At 35.9% G+C, this 18304-nt stretch overlaps 1 non-coding gene across 1 annotated transcript; it reads right to left on the bottom strand.

Moving 5' to 3' along the window:
• Positions 1-17755: 17755 nt before the first annotated feature.
• On the bottom strand, positions 17756-17866 carry LOC141683770 (small nucleolar RNA R71). The gene has a single exon (XR_012560433.1). It is a non-coding gene; the product is annotated as a small nucleolar RNA R71 (small nucleolar RNA).
• Between the last annotated feature and the right edge of the window lie 438 nt (positions 17867-18304).

Here is an 18304-nt window from a genome sequence, read left to right as displayed (position 1 = left end):
AGCATGGATTGTGATTATTAGTAGTTTGGTTTGATTTGGAAGTGTTTTTGGTAATTGAAGCTTGATTATAGTTCATAGGTCGTGATTGTGGTTGTTTGAGTTGAAAACCTTGGAGATTATGGACTGATGTGGTATGGTTTAGGTGAAGTTTTGTTGTATTGATGGTTATGAGTTGGTTGGTGGTTAATTGGAGTAGTTTAAACATTGGTAATCGCGTAAACATAGCCGTCGTAACGTCCGATTTTCTTTGGACTGTTTTTGTGCATAACATTAGGACCCGAGAACCCCCTGCTAGATTATGACCACTGCCATGTTTAGATAGCTCATGTTACGAGCTTCGTTTTGATATGTAGTTCGTTCGATTCCGATGCACGGTTTAGCAGAAACGACCGTTTCAAGTAACGGCGTTTCGCGAACGAAACTTTTCCCCTCGCCTTACTTTGAAACATAGGTTAAAGACCAAAAAGGGTTAATTAATGCATGAAACATTTATGGTAAGTGTGTTAGGCAGTTGGTAAGACACTCGCGAAGGAATCGCCTTAAAACTCGTAAAGGTTAAATTATTAAAAATGGTGGAGCCGAGGGTACTCGAGTGACTTAAGAGAATCAGTAAGCGCAAAACGAGCGTTAGAGTCTGAGTTGGTTAGAGTATAGATTTACAAGTGACTTTGGTTTAATTCCAACTTACTTGTTGTTTATAGGTTACCAGACTCGTCCCGAGCCATTCGTAACCCCCAGTCGCTTAGGCAAGTTTTCTATCCGTTATACTGTTGTTGTGATGTATATATGTATATGCATTATCTTGCGATAGATGCATGTTGGTTAATTAGCAAATGTTGCGATATATTGAAGCATGCTGATATGGTATATATATGCATGCCTGTTTCGTATTCTTGCCAAATATATCTGTTGGTTCAGTTGATAATACCTATGCTAGAGAATAGCAGTAATTTGCATATACCCTTAGTATAGGGACCCAAAGGTGAAAACATTTTCTAAAATCGGGAGTCGAGGATCCCGAGTAGATTTTATATATATATATATTTATATATATATATATATATATATATATGTTTATAGTTTTCAAAACTATTAATCGAATAAGGTTTATTCGATAACTTGATTTTATTAATGAATATTATCTTGAATATTCATTCGAGGACTTATGACTCCTTTATATTATTTATTGAATATTACTTGGATATTCATTTGAGGATGTATGACTCCTTTATTTTATTTAATGAATATTATTTATAATATTCATTCGAGGGCTTATGACTCAGCTTATTTATTTATTGAATATTATTTTGAATATTCATTCGAGGACTTATGACTCCTTTTATTTTATATTAAATGAATATTATTTTGAATATTCATTCGAGGACTTATGACTCCTTTTATTTTATTATCTGAATATTATTTGAATATTCATTCGAGGGCTTATGACTCAGTTTATATTGTTTAATGAATATTTTTGAATATTCATTTGAGGATCTATGACTCCAATTATTTGCTGAGATTTGTTCTTTATTTTATTAAAGAATAAGGTGTAAATAATCAAACTTATTTTCGATTATTCAAATAAAGATAGTACTTTCATATAAGTATATCTTTGGTTATTTAATATTCATTTCAAGTATAAGTTTTAAAACTTCTACTTCAATTATTTTATAAAGATTATTCTTTATGGGAATATTATTTAAATAATAATATTCAGACATTTTCTAAATATTCTGGGGATTGATTTACTTCATTAAATCAGCTTCACTCCAAACATTCTTAAAAATGTTTTGCGAGTCTTCAAAATGATTTTTTTAAAAGTTAGAGCGGATCCCAAAACTCATTTTTTTAAGATCCTCCTTTCGAAGGGGATTTAAATACTCGCTCAAAACCTGAGGGATCCGGCTCTGTGGTGTGTTTTATATTCGCAACAAGGTTGCTGTTTTGATAAATGAATTGATTACTTACCCAACACTCGGGAAGTAAAATTCTTGGAACAAGTTAATCCATTAACAGGCATCGCCTGAGAAATATCGGTGAGTTCTCCTTTCCAAATAGATACGATTTCTTGGTGGAGCCGTATCAACAAGTTTCTACTTGGGGAAAGTGGGGACAAGCTTTACGTTTCAGAGTCATGGATTTCATCTGAACTAGGAGTGGCGTAAGTGGCCGAGTAGCGCCGGCCCAGCCTTATTATATTGGCCCAAATGGCCTGAAAGTTCCGCTAAGGCGGTCCATTCCTTAGGAGTTCAGTGTTCGGTTGACAAGTAAATCCGACAGGTTCTCCTCTACATGTAGAAAATGGTGGGGTTGTACTACTACGACTGATCATCGTAAGTGGTCTTCCTGGCGCGGCAAACTCCCGTAATGAGTTCATCATCCAATTGGATAATTTCTGCAACACTACCCAGAGCATTTCGATAGAAAGGCTACGGTTGGGCGATTGTTGAGTGTTGGCAGGGTCAAGTTTTCAAAATGATGTTTACATCAAATGAAGTATCTCGTAACTTCATTTTATTTTGATAATATTTTAAAGATTTAATCTATTCAAATCTTGCCTTATAGTCTCATCTATGTGATGAACTTTTGAAGCTAATTATAACTTGAACGGTGGTAGTTCAAGTAGTATTTGGGAAAGATATAAGTATATTGGGGTATCTTGTAACTTCATCTTTTAAACTTATATCTAATTAATAATTGTCTTATGAATGACAAAGATTTTCAGAAAAACGTTGAGACAAGGTTAGATATATGAGATCACCTTGGAACGATATTTTTTTTTATACAGTTATACACTGGGACTTTGTGTATATTGTGCATGGAAGAGGACTTCCAATATTTTCAAAAGTATATATGTATATATATATATACTGAATATTTTGCGACTTCATCGCATTAAGATATCAACTTGGTTCATTTCTTTTGACCAAGACTTTCATGAGTACTATGAGAAGGCTCATATATTGTTAATCATTATACATATTATTTTGGTGGGCTTCCTGCTCACCCTTGCTTTCTTCTTTCATCACATAACATCAGATAGACAAGATGAACCGGACCAAGCTCCCGATTCGCAAGAGGTTAGGAGACGTTCCGCAGTTTTCTAGAAGCACTGATGCCGCCATAGCTGAGGTAGGAACTACCAATAGGCTAGGCTTTCAACTTTTGATGTATCAGATTATGTATATTTATGAATTGTAATAATGGCAAAGAAATGAATGTAAATTTATTCAGAAACCTGTTTAAGGTGTATTGGCATATAATTGTGGAATAAAACGACTTATGATTATTTTTGGATATTCATCTCTGAGACTATAACTTGTGGTGTGTGTGTTTATTGTGGGGTCACAGTACAGAGTAGTTGATTATTTATTAAGATTGGGTGTTGTTAAGGGAAATGGAACTCGTGACAACCCGGATCCCCGACCCCGGATTTGGGGGTGTTACAGAAATGGTATCAGAGCCAAGCGTTATAAACCTCAGAGATGATGGGACGTTAAGATAATAAGTTCACTAAGATAATAAGAACTCTTGCCAAGTTCATAGTCGGACTACCTAACGTAGTACTGACAGTTAAAACCCTTATGGGAACCCTTATAAATGTAGCGATAGAAGCGTAGTTCGTTATCGTATATGGTAGCGGGACTCCGAACCCTGAAGTTGAGGAACATCAACGCGATGATGTTTTATTACTAATTGGAGATCAGATTGTGGATCCAATAGAGCATCCTAACGCTGGACCGGATGATGTTGATATTGAGGATGTAGCAGTTGAGGATGTTGTCCTAGAAGGGATAGTTGCTGAGGAGGATCCCATGGAGGATCCTGACGAGATTGGATAAAGGACCACTGATGAATTGATGACCCTGGTTGGGTCGAATACCAGAGGTAGGATTGGCCGGTCACTACCAGAGGTTCGTTCAAGTTTGTAAAGATAGTAGCCCCTTTAACGCGGCTTACTCGTAAGACTGAGAAGTTCGAATGGACAGAGAAATGCGAGAACAACTTTTAAGAACTGAAGCAAAGGTTGGTGACGTTCCCTATGTTGGCGTTGCCGGATGGAAAATGAGATTTTGTGATTTGTAAGTGACGCTTCGCATAAGGAATTAGGGTGCTTCTTATATAGCACAACAAGATAATCGCGTCTGCGTCAAGACAATTAAGGGAATTTAAAATTCGATATCCCCACCCATGAGCTTGGGCTCGTGGCAATAGTTTTGCCCTAAAGATTTGAGGCACTACTTGTATGGAGAGAAGTGTGAGATTCACAAACCATACGAGCTCAACATACGCCAGAGGAGGCGGTTAGAGCTAATCAAGAATTATGATTGGGAGATTCTTTATCATTCGGGGAAAGCCAATATGGTGGCTAATGCCCTTAGTAAAAAGGAGAGACTCAAGATGATAATGTCTTTTGGAGAGTTTATAAGAGATTTTGAGAAAATGGAAATAGTAGTGAAGGTAACCGGAGCCGGTACCGAAAAGCTGTTTGAGATAGCAATACAGCCCGAAGTATTGGAAAAGAACATATTGTGCCAGTAAAAGTGATGAATGAAGGCAGAGAGCCAACAAATAGGTATGAGATTAATACCGAGAGTGATGATAAGGGAATAATGAGGTATTCCTATAGAATTTGGGTTCCAAAGGTTTAAGAGCTTAAAGATGAAATCTTAGATGAAAGCTAGTTTGAGGAATAAGAGTTAGAGCGAACCCTGAACGTGATAGTCAGGGAGGTTGCCACCAAGACAAAAGGAACCCATAACATGATGAAGTGGAAAATGAGGATTTAAATTATGTAAGATGACCCCAATTATGGGGAGTAGGAAGAAATATTTAGACTGAGGAAACAAAAGTCGAGTAAGGACAGGAGACCCGAGATGGTACCCCTATACGGCAATTCATGGACCTGTCTAAAGAGAACTTAGACTATTATCCCCAACCACCACCCTGAGGAGACAGTGCGGTGGGAAATTCTTTCATGACCTTTAAGTCGCTAAGCTCTCAGAGTTCCAAGGAACATGCTGACCCAGTCGAGGCAAGAGCCTGGCTAAAGGAAATAGATGAATTATTTGAGATTCTAAATGATTGACGAACCACAAAAGACTGTTTTGTCACTTACCCTCCTAAGAGAGAGACCACCCGCTGGTGAAAGGCCAAGGAAGGCACGGAGCAAGAGATTATAATAAACTGATTTAAGTTCAGTCAATTGTTTTCAGGAAAGTACTTCCCAAGGTTATGGAGATAGTGTAAAAGCTTAAGAGCCAGAACAAAGGCAGACGAGTATGATGAATTATGAATCTAAGTTGTAAAAGTTATCAAGATTCGTTCTGAAGACACGAATCCAGAATGACGGGATGTTTGAAATCAATGCTTATGTTGTGTTGGTTCATGAAATAATGATAAGAGAAAGGAATATAAAGGCAAGAGAGTTTGAGGAATGATAAGGGAGTTGGGTATGAGGAAACCCTAAAGACTCGTAGAAATAGAAATAGAAAAGTAGGTAATCGTCCGGATGAGAGTGATTCACCATGAGTTAAATTGATGGTTGAAGGTATAAGAGATACATATATTTTATCCCCTGTAAGTTGGGAAGATTCGAGGAAACCTTGAGATAATTCGAAGGATAAATAATGAGACGCGGATAGACTGAGGAGACAAGAAAGTAAGAAATTAAGAAAATTGGGTGAAGGAAGTGACCTTCAAGAAGGTAAAGTGTAAGACCGGTGGCATGATACCCAGAAAGGGAGACGCCAGATATGAAAGATATCCCAACATTGAGATGACTGTTGAGATAAACAACAAAAGTAAATAAGGAATTATTAAGAAGAAGTTCACGTTGAACATGACCAATATCTTCCAGAACATCCATGTTATCATTACCAAATCAAGAAAGAAAAGTGGATGACCATTGTTATCTTTTGGAGGCCATATGGATTGACCTCAATTTGAATAAGGATGCTATTATGAAGTTAGGTATAGACTATCGAGGTGGGAATGATTGAATAAGACACCCTTATCAGGGATATATGACTTGATTTATCCATGGAAGGATGCAGGTACCTTTTAAAGGTGGAATTAAGGATAGAACATCGGTAACTTAAAATGAATCCTAGGGGAATGCATAAAGGTTGGAATTTCACCCTTAATAGGGACAGTATGAGTTTTGACAGTATGATTTGGAAAGGGTTAATGTAGCAACAACATTTAAGAATCAGTGGAGAAATTTTTCAGAAGTATATAGACAATGGTTCTAGTAATAGTAAATGGTATTTTAATATGCCCTGTATCTAGGGAATACAGGAGGAACGATTGAAGGATAACCTTAGAGGTTTTACAAGGAGAAAGGTAATATTCAAAATTTTCAAGAATAGAAATGTTGATAAAGGAAATATGACGTAATTATAATGTTGCCAAGTGGGGCACATGTTAAACCACGAGAAAGTATGGATCGAACCAGTAATGGTCGAAATTATTCAGGGCAATTAGGACTTAAGATAAAAGATGTTCTAATTATGATTGAGAGTCAGTCATGACAGTGATTAACCTCTAAAGACTGAGGCAATAACTTATGGAAAAATGGTGATTTTTTTTTTTACTCATCAGATTTTAAGGAAAGCATTTTCACATAAGCTGTGATTGAAATAAGGTAGAAAATTATTTGGAGATGGTTAAAGTGACATTGACTGTAAGGAAATTTTACTATCAGGAAAGGCCAAAGAGGTGGCCGACACTTTAAAGGTAAGAGGATAATTATAGGCGCTTGTGCCAAAAGAATACAGTGATGATGGTTAAAACTGTGAAGGTTGTATTATGGTTTGGAAGATTGACATTCCTTCTGATGACTGTGCAATACCCAGCCGTAATAGTAGTTGGTAAAGGTTTAATTCGTGTAATCGCCATGAGCGGGCTATCTATCTTAGAAGGTACTATCTTGAGAATGAGCCTGGACCATGTTTCAAAAGGACTAAACGAACCTTTGAGATCAGGAGTGTTCTTCATGAATCAGAAATGGTGATTATGTTACCTCCTTAGAAGGATTTGATACGACATGTATGGACTCCGTATGGTTAGCTATTAAGATTTCATGGAAAGTGAATGATGACAGTGGGTCAGTGGTGGACCATAGTAAGGCAGCAATGATTCTGCGAGTAACGAGCTGATTACAACCGTGAGAGTTGTATTGGAATGGATGTTGAGATTGAGTACCACTAAACGGGTCGTGGTAGTGTATAAGTTATCATTGATAGACTAATTAAGTAGAGTATCTACCTATTGAATATTTATTCCCTCTTATGAAAAGAGAGTCGTATTACTATATGAGGAAGGTTGCGGTGCAAGCATAGAACTCTAGTAACGGTGATGTCTAAAATGAGATCCCAGGTTCGATTTTCGAAATCGAGGGAGTTTCAAAGGTGATTATGTATAAGCTCGAGGAAGAGCATGGGTCCATAGAATGATGGACGGAATAGAAATATTTAGGCATGGGAAATATGATGCTATAATACTTGATGCTGATATAAATACGTATATGTTTTGTTCTCCTATGACAAACCTCTATAGTTCAGAGGTAGGTTCCAAGCCAGATATTTTGTGGCAGTATATTTTCTTTATATATACAATTCTCTTCAGTTCGTTCTTTTCTCTTCTTTTCATTTCATGTAAGTTGAGAAGAACAACCCTTCCAGAAGGGGAGGTATTGCCGAATGACTGTCTATCTGTGTGATAGAAGCCTAGTAGGATACCAACTATTGTTTAATTGCTTGTCAAGTACTAAAGGCTGGCCACCTTCTGTACTAACTATGCGAGATAACAAGTGTTCATGATCATAGTGATCTCTCAATAAATTCTTTTACTTCTATATGAAGGATTAAGCTTTCAAAAATAGAAACAGCTGAAAAAGGAGTAGTAAAGTTATGGTGGTATTCAGAATGGGAACACATTCGTAATACTAAGGTTGACGTGGTTATTAAAAGGTTATAGAACGCTAACGAGCAAAAGTATAACCAGTATAATATTAGGAACGGAAGGTAGTAGCGATTACGAACTCGAAAAGAATGGGTATTGAGAAGCAAAAGCTCTAATGCTAAACGCTATAATGAGAGTCTGTGCAATAGACTTGAAAAAATTTGGAATGATCACTTAACGCGGATTTAGTTATATCACGACAATAGATCATATGTCATTATCGAGGTGTCACCTTATGAGATCCTTGAGGGAAGATAATGTCGATCTCCCTTATGTTAGGATGAAGTTGTAGAGCGCAAGATGCTCGGACCCGCAGTAGTCCAAAGGACTAGGGATATAATAGATCTAATCAGAGGACGGCTGGTAGTAACCCAAGATGGACATAAGAGGTATGCTGATTTGACTCAAAAAGGACAAAGAGTATGAAATAGGGGGCCTAGTAATGTTATAGGTATCCCCTTGGAAACCCTTGAAAAAGGATTGATGAGGTTCGGAAAGAAAGGAAAGCTAAGTCTACAATTTGTTGGACCCTTGGATATATTAAGACGTTTGGGAAGTTAGCATATGAGCTAGCCCTACCCCCGAACCTGTAGCAAGTTCATAACGTGTTCCACGTATCAATGTTAAGGAAGTGTAATTCGGATGCCAGACAAATAGGGGCATATGAGCACATAGATATGCAACCAGACGTAACCTATATGGAGCAACCAGGAAGGGTATAGAGTAAAAAGGAACGAGTGCTTAGGAGAAGGGTTATCAAACTAGTAAGAGTTTGATGGTAGAACCACAATGTGGGAAAATTTACTCGAGAGTTAGAAAGTGCAATGCTAAGAGAATATCCCTATTCATTTTCTATCTGATTCCGGGACGAAATCCTTTTAAGGAGGGGAGACTGTAATAACCCCAATTTTTGGGAAATTTTTGAAACCCTTATGAATAGTGTTTTTGCTGAATGAGAAAACTTTTCATGTCACACTATGTAGGGGTTCTGATATGGATATTCTGAGATTTTATTAGTACTTTATATGGGATATAAGTGTATGTAAAGATCGTCAGAATTCAAATCCGAACACTTTGATTTTTCCTGGAAATACACTAGATACGGAAAGATTTGAGAAAAAGGTAACAGGATAAAAAGGATTTAAATTAAAGGATTATAGGAGAGGATCATAAAAGGAATATAATATATTGAGAAAGGTTAAGGGAACCTAAGTAATAAGATCCCGGGTATGATCCTTCAAACGATAAACGAAAACGAAAGTTAAGCGAACCGTATAACAGATCAGCGGTCATTAGGCAAACAATTAGGAAGTTAATCAAAGGGATTAGAGAGGATGATGTCACCCAACCAATGAGAAGAGGACAAGGAGGGGAGGATGACATCATGAGGATGACACAAGCATGACATGGGAAGGAAGGAGATGTGGTGGCTTTTTAACCACACAAAATCAAGGGCAACTAGGTAATTTACTAAAACAAACACAAAAATCAAACCAACCAAGCCAAGCAAATCATTTTTCATCAAAATCAAAAAGAAACCAAGGCATTGTTCTTCATGCTCTCGGCCAAAACAGAACCAGAACACTAAAACTGCTGTATCTCCTTCATTTCTCACTCAAATATTGTGTTCTATAGCTCATTGGAAAGGTATTGAGATGGCCTACAACTCTTGTTCACAAGTCTCGTCCAAATAATCATGATAAGACCCTCATTTGTACAGTTCTTTAAATCGGACTTTTAGAAACTTCAAAGCCTAACTTTGTGTTCTTGATTTCTTTGGAAAGATCAAGCTTGTAGGAGGCTCCCTAAGGCTTCCTAGCAACTTAACACCTCCCAAGGAAGGTATAAACTTCAAACCCTAGCCTTTACTTTATTTGTTAGTAAGTTTAATGGTTGGTGTTGTGAAATGAGAAGCATGGATTGTGATTATTAGTAGTTTGGTTTGATTTGGAAGTGTTTTTGGTAATTGAAGCTTGATTATAGTTCATAGGTCGTGATTGTGGTTGTTTGAGTTGAAAACCTTGGAGATTATGGACTGATGTGGTATGGTTTAGGTGAAGTTTTGTTGTATTGATGGTTATGAGTTGGTTGGTGGTTAATTGGAGTAGTTTAAACATTGGTAATCGCGTAAACATAGCCGTCGTAACGTCCGATTTTCTTTGGACTGTTTTTGTGCATAACATTAGGACCCGAGAACCCCCTGCTAGATTATGACCACTGCCATGTTTAGATAGCTCATGTTACGAGCTTCGTTTTGATATGTAGTTCGTTCGATTCCGATGCACGGTTTAGCAGAAACGACCGTTTCAAGTAACGGCGTTTCGCGAACGAAACTTTTCCCCTCGCCTTACTTTGAAACATAGGTTAAAGACCAAAAAGGGTTAATTAATGCATGAAACATTTATGGTAAGTGTGTTAGGCAGTTGGTAAGACACTCGCGAAGGAATCGCCTTAAAACTCGTAAAGGTTAAATTATTAAAAATGGTGGAGCCGAGGGTACTCGAGTGACTTAAGAGAATCAGTAAGCGCAAAACGAGCGTTAGAGTCTGAGTTGGTTAGAGTATAGATTTACAAGTGACTTTGGTTTAATTCCAACTTACTTGTTGTTTATAGGTTACCAGACTCGTCCCGAGCCATTCGTAACCCCCAGTCGCTTAGGCAAGTTTTCTATCCGTTATACTGTTGTTGTGATGTATATATGTATATGCATTATCTTGCGATAGATGCATGTTGGTTAATTAGCAAATGTTGCGATATATTGAAGCATGCTGATATGGTATATATATGCATGCCTGTTTCGTATTCTTGCCAAATATATCTGTTGGTTCAGTTGATAATACCTATGCTAGAGAATAGCAGTAATTTGCATATACCCTTAGTATAGGGACCCAAAGGTGAAAACATTTTCTAAAATCGGGAGTCGAGGATCCCGAGTAGATTTTATATATATATATATTTATATATATATATATATATATATATATATGTTTATAGTTTTCAAAACTATTAATCGAATAAGGTTTATTCGATAACTTGATTTTATTAATGAATATTATCTTGAATATTCATTCGAGGACTTATGACTCCTTTATATTATTTATTGAATATTACTTGGATATTCATTTGAGGATGTATGACTCCTTTATTTTATTTAATGAATATTATTTATAATATTCATTCGAGGGCTTATGACTCAGCTTATTTATTTATTGAATATTATTTTGAATATTCATTCGAGGACTTATGACTCCTTTTATTTTATATTAAATGAATATTATTTTGAATATTCATTCGAGGACTTATGACTCCTTTTATTTTATTATCTGAATATTATTTGAATATTCATTCGAGGGCTTATGACTCAGTTTATATTGTTTAATGAATATTTTTGAATATTCATTTGAGGATCTATGACTCCGATTATTTGCTGAGATTTGTTCTTTATTTTATTAAAGAATAAGGTGTAAATAATCAAACCTATTTTCGATTATTCAAATAAAGATAGTACTTTCATATAAGTATATCTTTGGTTATTTAATATTCATTTCAAGTATAAGTTTTAAAACTTCTACTTCAATTATTTTATAAAGATTATTCTTTATGGGAATATTATTTAAATAATAATATTCAGACATTTTCTAAATATTCTGGGGACTGATTTACTTCATTAAATCAGCTTCACTCCAAACATTCTTAAAAATGTTTTGCGAGTCTTCAAAATGATTTTTTTAAAAGTTAGAGCGGATCCCAAAACTCATTTTTTTAAGATCCTCCTTTCGAAGGGGATTTAAATACTCGCTCAAAACCTGAGGGATCCGGCTCTGTGGTGTGTTTTATATTCGCAACAAGGTTGCTGTTTTGATAAATGAATTGATTACTTACCCAACACTCGGGAAGTAAAATTCTTGGAACAAGTTAATCCATTAACAGGCATCGCCTGGGAAATATCGGTGAGTTCTCCTTTCCAAATAGATACGACTTCTTGGTGGAGCCGTATCAACAAGTTTCTACTTGGGGAAAGTGGGGACAAGCTTTACGTTTCAGAGTCATGGATTTCATCTGAACTAGGAGTGGCGTAAGTGGCCGAGTATCGCCGGCCCAGCCTTATTATATTGGCCCAAATGGCCTGGAAGTTCCGCTAAGGCGGTCCATTCCTTAGGAGTTCAGTGTTCGGTTGACAAGTAAATCCGACAGGTTCTCCTCTACATGTAGAAAATGGTGGGGTTGTACTACTACGACTGATCATCGTAAGTGGTCTTCCTGGCGCGGCAAACTCCCGTAATGAGTTCATCATCCAATTGGATAATTTCTGCAACACTACCCAGAGCACTTCGATAGAAAGGCTACGGTTGGGCGATTGTTGAGTGTTGGCAGGGTCAAGTTTTCAAAATGATGTTTACATCAAATGAAGTATCTCGTAACTTCATTTTATTTTGATAATATTTTAAAGATTTAATCTATTCAAATCTTGCCTTATAGTCTCATCTATGTGATGAACTTTTGAAGCTAATTATAACTTGAACGGTGGTAGTTCAAGTAGTATTTGGGAAAGATATAAGTATATTGGGGTATCTTGTAACTTCATCTTTTAAACTTATATCTAATTAATAATTGTCTTATGAATGACAAAAATTTTCAGAAAAACGTTGAGACAAGGTTAGATATATGAGATCACCTTGCAACGATATTTTTTTTTATACAGTTATACACTGGGACTTTGTGTATATTGTGCATGGAAGAGGACTTCCAATATTTTCAAAAGTATATATGTATATATATATATATATATACTGAATATTTTGCGACTTCATCGCATTAAGATATCAACTTGGTTCATTTCTTTTGACCAAGACTTTCATGAGTACTATGAGAAGGCTCATATATTGTTAATCATTATACATATTATTTTGGTGGGCTTCCTGCTCACCCTTGCTTTCTTCTTTCATCACACAACATCAGATAGACAAGATGAACCGGACCAAGCTCCCGATTCGCAAGAGGTTAGGAGACGTTCCGCAGTTTTCTAGAAGCACTGATGCCGCCATAGCTGAGGTAGGAACTACCAATAGGCTAGGCTTTCAACTTTTGATGTATCAGATTATGTATATTTATGAATTGTAATAATGGCAAAGAAATGAATGTAAATTTATTCAGAAACCTGTTTAAGGTGTATTGGCATATAATTGTGGAATAAAACGACTTATGATTATTTTTGGATATTCATCTCTGAGACTATAACTTGTGGTGTGTGTGTTTATTGTGGGGTCACAGTACAGAGTAGTTGATTATTTATTAAGATTGGGTGTTGTTAAGGGAAATGGAACTCGTGACAACCCGGATCCCCGACCCCGGATTTGGGGGTGTTACAAGAGATTTCATCGAGATCTGTGACACTTTCAAGTTCAATGGAGTTTCTGAAGATGCTATTAAGTTGAGGCTTTTCCCATTCTCTCTGAGGGATAAATGTAACACCCCCAAATCCGGGGTTAGGAATCTGGGTCGTCACATATCCATCCAATCCTTTGTCACATGTGTTAATCCCCATGATCTAACAAAACCACCTCATAGACCCCAATCCTTCACACATACAAGTTATAATCTTAGAAACAATACATAACCAATAACATCTGTTATTACACATCAAATACACTTTCCAGGATCTCACACTATTACTCATAACCTCTACATGAAGTTACGAATATTTCTAACTCGAACAACATCCTATCTGCATACTCTGGTCCACCTGAGCAAAGCTGCAAAAAGTTTGTGGGCAGTCTACGTATTCTCCACGTAATTGCCTTCTCTCCAGCATACTGGCTATCTGTTGTGATATGATATATAAAAGCAAGAGTGAGCACTATGGCTCAGCAAGGTACATATATATTTATATGTATACATATATATATATATATAACAATAAATGTACTTCATATTTTTCAAAGATTTCTGAAAACATATATTCTTGTCAAACTTGTAATATTCTCAAAATCAACTGTAACATTATATCCACTTTATACTTGTATCCATCTCTTTTTCAAACTTCAAGATTTTACTCGAACCAGAATCATAAACTGGATTTGATATTCACATCATGTATCTCATGATTTAAAACTCAGCCTTATCGGCCTTCTGTTGTAGATTGCACAACAATTTTCCAAAATGGAAGAAAGGGACTATAGTGGAATAAACCACGTACCGGTGATCAGCCGAGTACGAAATTTTCTCTACTAGTAGAAGGAATACAAACCTAGCCGCCTTTGGGATTATCAAGACACTACACGGTGGTTGCCCATTGCCATGCAAGTCTGAAAGTCAATGGTCACATAGACCATATAACCGTACACTGCGCCACTCCGTGCCTGATCACTGCCCTATACCTCTCTGTGCCGGGCATGCCACATTCCAGTCCCAAAACAATGCTAAATTTTGTTTTAAAAATCCTTTTTGACGGAATAGATCGCTTAGAGTTGATCTTTAATCAGATGATTTGTTTTTCAACTTTTAATTCAATTGATCCTTGGAAGTTGTCAGAGTTTTGACTTGAAATCATTTTCAAATCCCTAACTATAGTAGGGTGATACATATATTGACTTCTTGTTTTTCACTGAGTGAAGAAGCAAAACTCTTATGCTTCTAGACCAAGTTCCCCAAGATTTTGATAAGTTTCAATTGATTGATCCCTTCATTGAGGTTTGAATAATTTAGAAAGTACCTTCGGAAACTACATCTATTTTTAAATAATTTTTAGAAGTCCGGAAAAATATTTTTATTAAATATTTAGAGTATCAGAATATTTTTAGATAAGGTTTAATTAATTAGTAAACCTTAAATAAATAGTTAGGACATGATTTAATACCCTATAAATACCTTTTAATAGTTAAATACTTTTTAAGTAAAGTGAAATGATTTATAATCTATTCAATATATTTTTAAATACTTTCTGGATATTTAATAATCCTTTAAATATTATTTTACATAATAAATAATCAAATAAGGATATCCCTTAAATGAATATTCAAATACTTATTAAAGATATTGATTCAAATTAAATCTCAAACGTTCGCTCGATATATCTCACGCGAACTTACTTTGTTAATAAAATCGAAATATCTCAAATCTGGCTAATCCCCGAATTAAATCATTATTAAAAATATCTCCGACTCCCACTATAACGTATTATCTCAGAAATAAATTCCAACTTATCATACTTGTATGGAATGAAATTATATTTCATAAACAAACACACATTATAGGCGTATTCAAATCATAGACAAGCATATATCATTTGTTTATTTAAAACTGTAAAGCATGGCATCATAATCACAACAGTAATTAAAGCATGGATATCATAAGATAAGATTTTGAAAACTTGCCTGATGTCCAAGCTCTACCTTGATGTATCCCTCTCGGTCTTTGAACCTCTACCAAGACATAATATAACCTCGGTTAGTCGGGTTAACCAATGATCGACTTATTCTAAGTAGACTCACTCTACTCGATCTTCTCTCTCTCGGGTTCATTTAACTTACGACATCTCACACCTTGTTACTGTCCATTTAAAATCTCGTTTGACACACCTATGTGTTCTTCTTACAATCCTTAATAACTCTCGTGTTTTGATCATCTCCAAATTATATTTATAACTTGGCCAAAACGGGCGGTCAAAGTAGTACTTCCATAGTTGACTTTTCACTGAATTACTATTACGCGACTTGCACGCTAGCATTTTTAATAAATCGAAAAAATTAAGATTTAAATGCAAAACCACCTCAAGGACTTCTTGAGTGTTTTTTGATAATTATCACAAAAGTTTCGATTTGAAAATATGAATTTAAATAGGCGAAAACATTTCCAAAGTTCGATCAACTATGGAGTTCTACTATTCGCGCTAGTTTTACTAAAACACTCATAACACACAAACCGTTAAATCAATCGACACGCCGTCTTTGCGTGCACAATCTAGATAACTTCTACTTTTTAATCAAAATCAAACTCTGTCCTTTTTAAAAACAAATTTCACAGATTTAATCAAGACAGGGTAGTAGCTAGGCAGTGGCTACGTGTCGTGTAGCATTATCGCGCGACTTTGGTTCCAACATTTTTATAAAATTGGAAAATTAATATTTTAATGAAATTATTTTTGGATCTTCTTCCTTACTGTAATATCCAGTTACTATGATTTTTTCATAGTCAAATTATAATTTTTAGGATTCCAAAATCATCACACAACTCCACAATACGTAACTGTGTTCTCACAGAAATAATTTTCACTAAATCGGCCATAACTCCTAAACCGTAAATCGCCTCGCGACGTTCTTTATATGTACCGAAACTACAAAACAATATCTAGATTTTTATGTCTAGTGGTTCACACTTTACAGATTATTTCAGGGCTGAATTCTCTGTAGAAACCAGAACATGTGCAACAAGTCCACTACTTAACAACCACAACAAGATCTTGCCATTTCCACTACTTGTAACCAACATCAACACATAAAATCTTCAAGATTCACTCATCTCCTCATTCTTTACATCATCTAGTGTAACATACAAGAACCACATCTCATAATCTTTAAAACTTAACAAGATTTAAACATATAAACCTTAAGCATTCACAATCTCTTAAATCTTGAAACCATATAACAATAATCCTTAAAATCTAACCATAAAATCTTTAAGGGTGAAGAGTTATACCTTCTTGGATCCTTAGAACACCTAGGAGGAGTGTATTAACCTTGTAGAAGATTGATCTATCCCTAACAAGCCTTAGACTAACAAGAGAAATCAAGAAAACGAGTTAGTAAAATTCGGAGTTACTATTCAGCATCTCCTTCAAACATTTTTATAAAATTGAAAAAAACTTATTTGAGTCTGAAATTTGGGAAGATTACCTATGATATGGAGCAGCTACGGTTAAAAGTTCATGATATTTGAGTGGGTAGATCTTAAGTTATGAATTTTTATTTCTTCGGGGTTCTTGGAAATTCGGAAATGGAGAAGGATGGAGAGAATGGCTTTCTTTTTCTTGGCTCTTGAAAGTGTGTTAGGTTATAAGTATACATATGTGGATATATGTATAAGAGCTTCCCTTGGACAAAGAAATAATAGAAGTATGGCTTGTGATTGTGTGTTGAATGAGAGAAATATGGAGGTATGGTGCATGTACTCCTTGTCTCCCCCTTTACTATTCACAACATTATTCTAGTTTGATTGACTAACTACTAGTTATACTTCTAAATACTAGTTGGGTGTAGGATTGTGCATGGCCAACTTGCATGGCTTCCAATTACTTCCTCATTTAATTATCGTTCATGCACTTATCGTTTTATTCCGATAGTTTTCCCGTATAACGTTTTGTTTTGCAAGGATTTTGTTTATCGTCTATAATCCTTTAATCACTTCCATTCCTTTCTCTTGAACTTAATAACATCTTGATGAGATGTTTATTTAACGTAGTATTCCCGGTTCTACACCATTCTTTACGGATTCTAAAACACGTAGTATGGGTGGGAATCTTCGAATTTCGACGGCTTTTGCATTCACTTATTTCGCTCGTTAAACCAGAATACGTTCTCGGATTCTCAAGATTCCACTATTCATTTATGGTGAACTCAAAATTTTTGCATAATCACATCCAATTATTATTCACTGAAGTTTTAAAATATTACAAAATTTAGGGTTCTTACAATAAAGCTAAGTGCTGGTTGCATTCTCTACCACCAGGTTCTATCACCAAATGGGAGGATCTTGCTCAAAAGTTTCTAACTAAATTCTTCCCTATGGTGAAGATAACTGCAATAAAAAATGCACTTACTCAATTTGCTCAGCAATCGGGAGAATCTTCGTGTGAGGCTTGGGATCGTTATAAGGAGATGCTTAGGAAGTGTCCTCATCATGGGATGCCTGACTGGATGATCATTAACTGCTTTTATAATGGGCTGGGTGCAACTTCTAGACCCATGCTTGATGCAGCATCAGGTGGAACCTTATGGGCTAAAAGCTACGGTGAAGCTTATGAGTTGATTGAGCTGATGGTTGCTAATGAATACCAGAACCCAACTCAGAGAATGCCTCAAGGAAAGGTAGCAGGAATTCTGGAAGTGGATACAGCTACTGCTATAGCTGCTCAGCTTCAGGATTTGACGATGAAGGTGGATTCTTTGGCTAATTATGGAGTTAATCAGATCACTAGTATCTGTGAGCTTTGTGTTGGTGCGCATGAGATGGAGCAGTGTGCTATTTCTAGTAAATCGGCTCAGTTCGTTAGCAACCAGTTACAGCCATCTATCATCCCTACAACCGCAATCATCCTAACTTCAGCTGGAACAACACTCAAAAT

Source organism: Apium graveolens, chromosome 1, assembly GCF_009905375.1.
Source record: "Apium graveolens cultivar Ventura chromosome 1, ASM990537v1, whole genome shotgun sequence".
Classification (NCBI taxonomy): Eukaryota; Viridiplantae; Streptophyta; class Magnoliopsida; order Apiales; family Apiaceae; genus Apium; species Apium graveolens.
Note: the sequence above shows the minus strand (reverse complement) of the source record. Positions and strands in the feature narration are given on the sequence as shown.